This window comes from Anabas testudineus, chromosome 9 (genome assembly GCF_900324465.2).
Source record: "Anabas testudineus chromosome 9, fAnaTes1.2, whole genome shotgun sequence".
Taxonomy (NCBI): Eukaryota; Metazoa; Chordata; class Actinopteri; order Anabantiformes; family Anabantidae; genus Anabas; species Anabas testudineus.
Genome location: NC_046618.1, coordinates 21,761,725 through 21,769,218, shown reverse-complemented (window position 1 = coordinate 21,769,218; position 7,494 = coordinate 21,761,725).

Here is a 7,494-nt window from a genome sequence, read left to right as displayed (position 1 = left end):
CAGTTTTATTTTGTAAGGTCTTAAACCTTAAACCTCTTAAACACTGTAAAGTGCTTTGAAATTACTTCTGTTGTGATTTGGCGCTATACAAATAAAATTGAATAGAACTGAAATGACTCACCAAATACTTTAACAGGACTCAACCAGCATATTTCTTTTAAAGTGGTCTTGAAAATAGTTTTTTCCTGAGTAGGTGTTTTGCTCTTGGCAAAGGTGGACTTGACTACAGCCCAGAATCAAAGTTAAGCACATTTATTTAGCATGGCTTTTTGCTGCATGACCTTCCTGACACAAAACGACAATTTACTAAAGAGCAGTTAATACATTTCACGATTGCAGTGCATTGACTATACACATTGGCGGGTGAATAAATGACAACAAAATCAGTTTTTACCATGCATCTAACACAGGAAGTAACAACGGAATTTATTTTCTCGGTCTATTTCTGTTTCTTCCTGATGCTGACTGCAATGAGCCAATTTGCTCCTGGCATGCTGCTGGCAAACGGAGAACTGAACAAAGTCCGTTCCTGCAGGTCGTGCATTCAGCTTGTACTTGTTCATCAGAATCTGTTCACATTTCAATCAGCAAAGAAGGCAGAGCTTTGACTGAGCTGAACTTAAAAATACAGCATTATTGTAACATCAGTCGAGGTGCAATGTTCACTTTGGGTGCAGATGAGGTAGAATGTAAATCTGGAACAGCAAGCCCCTCATATGTTATTGAGCTTTGAACTGGCAGATAACACACGTCCAAAGCAGAATTTGAAGGGACTGTACTTCTGTGCTCGACCATGACATTTTTTGATGCAAAATGAAATAAAAAGCACTCCATAGAAAGGGAAACGGCTTATTCTGTCCATAAAGAGCACTGAGGCTTAAGGGCTGAGTCTGTTGACCCCAATATAAATATTCTGCCATTCCCCTGCAGGTGGGGCTGAAAAAGACTCAAAAGGTCAGGCAAAGAACGTTATCTTTTCTACAGTATGTAAAGTCTAAAGCCAGCAGTCTGTCATAGTGCCATTAAACAGTGTAAAGATATTATTTTTGCTCACTGAATGAGTCCTGAATTTGATGATGTCCTGACACTCTGCTAGCACACATTAAATTTGACATATTCGGATTTCAGATTAACATAATGAGAACTATAGTAAGAAATGTAGAGGGTAGTTTTTAGCAGCCTGGGGTCATTTGCACATTATGTAATCAAAGTGAACACAGTGGTTGGTCGTTTATAATGACACTGCGCTGTAGCTCTGCTTCATCTGAATAAACCTTTCGCGCAGTCCACTCATTCTACCTGTGCACCGTGCATGCTGCGCTCGGCACAAAAATACAGAAATGCAAAGCACAATTTAAGGTCAGAAAAATCTGTGCTAGTTTTTACAATGAGCTATTAAAGACTTTGCCCTGATCGGTTTCTCCATTGTCTGGTCTCCTTAACCACTGCATAAAATTACAATTAGTAAACCCAAGTGATTTACAAAAGTTTTAGCAAAATATTCACATGATGATTTTGTGAAGGCTTAGTCTCCCATAGAGTCTTATTAAAAATAGGCTAAGGGATACAGCTGTAATTTTAATGTGTTAGATGCATATTTAATGAGCATTTACTGTATGAAATATACATGCACTTTATTTATCCATTGCGAAAATAAATCACAGAAACTGAGCTTGACTGATGACGGTTTTGGTTATTCATCATGCACACACTTAACTCAGGGATTAAGTGTGCTAAATCTGATCAGCTACTCTACAAACTCAGAGTTTGTTAAACCTGCTTATTAAAATACACAACCAGGTTCAACAACATAACAACTTGTAGGCTGTAAGACAATATGCAGTGATGCTGCAATTTAAAATGTTTCTGCTTTTTACCTGTAGATTTTGAATGGAACATGGTTGCTACTGAGTGAAAAGAAAAACATTATACTATTTAACGTTTAGCTAAAATATGTGTTTTAGTAAATTAGATCCCATTTGTTTTTTCCTTAAAGATTTTATTGCAGATACATTAACAAGCATAGATGTCAGCTCACTTTTCACCAGCTGTGTCAGAGCTCAGACCCACCTTTTATCAATAGGTCAGTCGGGGAGGAGAAACACGTGACTATATACATGCACAATGAAATCCAAAACCACATTTTCTGATCCATGAAGTACTATTTCACAAATGGGATTTTTACTTGCACTGTAAAGCTCTGTCGGACTACATCATGTACGAGGATGTCCAAGTGATGAAAAAAAAATTAAACCATAGAGCATTTACATTTAGTCATTCAGCAGATGGTTGCATCCAAAGTGACTTAAGTTAGGTAGAAAGCAAGCAACGAATACAAGTCAGTTAAATGTTGGGACTGTTCATGTCAAACGGGCAGAGTTAGCTAGTTTTTTTCCCCCATTATCATGAGACAACTGAGCTGAAAAGCTTTGCATGGTGTAGAAATAAAGTGAAACATATGCAACCAGTTGTCGCATGAGGACATTCATCATAGGCTTTCTGCACATTTACACCATTCAAATGTCAGAGCTCCTGGCCACATCTCTTTATTTTCCTTCATATTAAAGTATTAAGAAAGTATCCACTGGTTGTTTGTAGTGCAGCAAACCAGAAAGATAAGTTGGTTTAACAATCAAATCAGACTTCACTTAAGACTTTAAATAAGGTGATTATAATATTTAGTAAAGTCATTATTAAGGAAGTTTCATAAATTAAATGAGAAACATTTAAGCTATACAAGCATTCTGAATTAGACAATTAAAGGTCATGGAAAACACTGAAGCCAAGAGCTTGTGTTCACCTGCTGTCGTACTAAAAATATATTTAGATGTATTTCCTTTATTTACGAGGGAATCTCGTCCTCCTTTACAAACTTATTTAATTTCTGAGGTTCAGTAGAACTCTGGCACTTTGGAGCTTCCATACCTTTGGGGTCAGTACACTCTGATATCCCGTTCTAAGCACGTCAGACATTTCATTTCAGCCACTATTGACAGGACAATCCCTTGCTGAGTGTGTTTTTGCAGTGGACCACTCTTTGTTTAGTCTCGCAGAAAAATGCACAGCAGCTGTGTGATTGATTTCTTCTTCTTCTCTTTTTAAATAGCTGACTCTTGACTCTGATCAAGAGGGGACCTCGCTAGTCCATTATCCAGTTCATTCAGATATTATCCCACCCCCTTTCACTCCCGACGTCAACGCATCAAATAGGTCGGATCCAGCTGTAAATCCTTCACTTGCGCTCTGAGCAGCGGACTGAACGCATCCTCTGCCACATGAAGCGCTTCCCAGCAACGCACATGGAACCGGACTGATACCGACACAGTGGGGGACTAAGTCTTTTCCTTTTCCCCATGTTCCTCGTCTTTAACCCGTCTTATTCAGGGGACAGAGGACATTTTTTACTTTTCGTTTCCTCAGAGGACACAACCCTTCATCAGCTTGATTTAAAATAAACAAAGGTAAGACAAGTTATTTGTTGGATTCTTTAGCGCTTATTAGTTAAATAGCGAGATGCGAGGTGGCTGTAGGTGCATGTGTATTAGTAAAGATATTTTACAACTGATTTAATTTTGTGACTGAGGTCTGAAAGTTTTACTTGCGCTGTGTCGCATTTAAATCTTGCAGAGTGTTTGTAAGAGAGACAGCTTTCAGGTCAGTGATCAAATGCTTCCGTGCGCACCCATCCTGCTCTCAGTTCTCAGTTTTCTCCGCTGTGAAACACCGACTTCCAGCTAAACACAGCAACCTCTTCAGTCAGTCGTGCTTGTGTTTTTCCAGCCAGGTCAAACTCGCACAAATTGATGTGCAAAGTTCTCATCAGAGCGACTATAAAGCAAAAATTAAATCCCAGGCAAAACGCAAGGTTCGCGTAAAGCGCAGCGGCTGCTACGCGCGCCACCCTGGCACAAAATGTCGTAATGACAGTCGCGTGTGGGGGCTCACCCTGGGTGAGGGGAGTCTGGCAAAATAATGACAAGTACAGTCAACACTCAAAAAGGCAAAAATACATCCTGTGGTGAATGAACGTCTAAAACCCGCTGGACTACACTGATCATTCTAATTATGCGTTATATACACTAATGAACATGGAGGGAACTGAACACATTCAGTATCTGGGATTTTCTTTTTGTGTGTTGTCTATATGCAAATAGTCAAAGAAAGCAAATTAAGATTCATGTCATTATGTGTCTTTAAGATCAAATTAAACTAGATTCATTACTAGGCTCACCCTAAAAAATAATTTGGTAATCCAACATCTGTACAGAGTTAGCTGCATGTTGAGAGTAGTGAGACTAAAAGGAAACATGATACAATGAGAAGCTTGGTAGAGATTCTTCCCTTTCCCTCTTGCCTTTCTGGTTGCAGCCCTGCTCTGTTCCTATGACTGTTAATGAACATGCTACGATTGCAGCTTAATGATGTTCAACTGAGATGGTGAGTGAGGTTAGAATTATGACAATACAGTATCATTAGATAACATCCCTACAGAGCATGTTCTGCACAGGAGAATCTTTAAAAGAGAAATTCAATCTGGCACAATGAAAACAAAAACAGAAAATGTGTTCTTTGTGAAAATATGCATAACGTCTCCGAATATCATCACTGAATCTGAACTTATAATGTTACATGGCAGCAGGGCTAAAAGTGCAAACAAGCTGCTGATTTCCGAAATCCTTAGAATGAGCAGAGGCACAAATTAGAGCCAGTACGTGTATCTGGAGAACCTTTTTTACTCTCAGGGTAGAACAAGCTTCCAAAGCCATCTCTTGACCTTTACGAGCTACTAATGATTTCCATTGACTTAAGAATGACTTCTAGCTGCAGGAGTAGGGCTGCGTTACCTTAACCTAACAGTACAGACATGGACATTCTGAGCTCCTCAAATGTAGCATGTCATTTCATTGTATACATTTTTAGTCTGCATCAGTAGAAGAACTGGCCGTTTAAATCAGTGTAAGGAATGATGATTCCAATGCTTCATCAGAAAGTGTTATCTGAAGCAATCTGTCACCCCAAGTTCAACACTGAATATGACATATCCAAGTTAAGTCAGAGAGGTGAGTCCACTTCTCACTCGTCAGTCTAATCTAGAGGAAGACTATGGCCATATCACATCCTTGGCGTGTATACAGAAATCACACAGATTTCATTTCAGGTTGGCAATGGTCTTCCATTTACTGTCTGAGATGACTAATGCATAAGGTTTCTTTCTTCTTTGCAGAATATGCTGGTCTCTGCTGGCATCAAATTGCCTTTGGAGCATATTTTCACATAAACAATATTCTGTATGGACCATCTGCTCAAATCTACATTGTTATAAATAAGTCAGAGCTGGGTCCACATTAAAAACTTCTCAAAGTCTAAACTTTCTCAATTTGCACATTCACAGTATATTGTCATTTATTTTTTATTGAGCACATTCAGAGAGCAGATATTAGCTCAGAGAGAGATTTTACCAACTGTGAGGTTTATTACTGTCTGTGACACGGAGCCAAACTCCATAAACTCTTACTTAGATGTTTCTACTGGCGTGATAAAGGAGGCTTGAAATTGTAAGAAAAGATCTAAGGCACAAAAAGTAGCAAGGCCCAGAAGGTCACAGGTAATAAGTTGGGAGACCATTTCAAACCTAAATGTTGCCATTGTCCCTAAGGATTAAGTAATATCCAATCTATTACAATCAAATGTAACATGGAGGATTGATAATCCCAACAATTCACAGCAAGTTTCACATGTACATTTTGTCACAGCTGTTTTTTTGTTGGAAAATAAATCTACCAAAAGCACAAACAGTTATTTTCTCATTTCTCTGGATGTGTCATTTTCCTGTGGAGGTACAAGAGAGTCAGACAGCACAGAACACAACAGCAGAGAATACTGTGAACAGCAAATAGCTCAGAAGGTCAGTGTCACAGATAATAAATTACTTTTTTTCCATCTAAATGCTTCTACTGCCCTGAAGCACTGCCACATTGATCAAGTATTCAACCATTATTACAAACAGATATAATTTGATTTAAAAAAAAAAAGCACAATTCATAAAGCAGCAGCTTAATTGACAAAAATTTCTATAATTTCACAGGTAGATTCAGTCACACAGGTCAACTTAAAACCACTCGACAGACTAATGGCTACAGCAGATGAAGATATTTGCTAATATTTTATTAATTAAACTACATCTTACCGGACAAGAGCACGCTGTGACCTTTGTGAAATTTGTTGTTTAAAAAGCTGTCCAAAAATCCAGTGGTATTTGATTTGCAGTTATTCACAATAGCCCACAGAAATGTAGAAAAACTAATTTTTCAGATATTGTGTGGACAAAACAAACTGAACTAAATAGAAAAAAATACAATTAATATCCGTGCTTTCGGCCATATCTCACGTCTTTATTCATTTGGGAATTGTAACTGGCAAAGATCTTTTTTGCTTGCTTTGGATGAAAGAGTCTGCCAAATGGCTAAGTGAAAAGATATTGAGTCATGTGACAAGTGGTAGTACAGTATTGTAAATGAGTGGCAGGTCATAAACCCTGCCTCTGTTAAGGCCAGGTTTCTACTGTCTGATGCAGATGACCTCCTTGATCTTGCTTCTGATGTCCAGGCTTTACAGAGCTCTCTTCACTTGCACATAAGGATCAGGGAAAGCTCTTGATTTGAGAGTTAAGCCATTTTTGAGAATTACTAATCACATGAGGACAGCTTAGGGAAAGTTGGCACAGCAGTAGCACCTTATCAAATACAGTTTCTGAAATGAAATGAACATACTGAACAGAATTGGTCTATTCTGAACTTCATTATAGTACAAAGGTTGGACCTTCTCATGCATCTCTTTGCTGAAGTGAGCATTCACTTTAATGACCCTTTGTATGGACTTAAGTCTCCAGCCAATGTTTAGATACTTCTCCCTCTCACGCAGCGTGAAAGGTCCCACTGATTGTGCTCTACTAAATAACTACTAACCGTGCTGTACAGTGCAGAAATATGTGAAGAGCTCTATTGGGTCTGAGCATTGGTGAACTCATGGTTATGATAACACTCTAAATGGGAACAATGGGTGATTTAGTGTGAGCAGCATGTCATCGTCTCTCTTGTCTCGATTCTGTTTTCACTTACTTGTGATTACTCATAGTCCTGGGCCTTGTTGATTTGTTGTTGTTGAGCCATGTATTTGTTATTATTTGGAGACTCTGCATGGGTTAGATTGATAAACACGTACTTAGATCACGAGAAAGACTAGAAGGGGTATTGCCGCCTTTGTATTTGGGTTTAGTTAGGTAAGTACTGGAGAACTGATTGAAGCATTGTTTTGTTCTAATCAGACACAATGTCTTGTTTAAGAACTCCAGGGTAGTAACTAAAAAGTTTCTTCTTATGTTGCCATTTCCAAATGCAGCAGCCAGCTGTTTTTAGGAAAAATGCCCTAAAAAATCTCATACAGTAATCTTCACTTTCCCATACCTTGAAATTATACTAGAAAGTAAAAACTTTC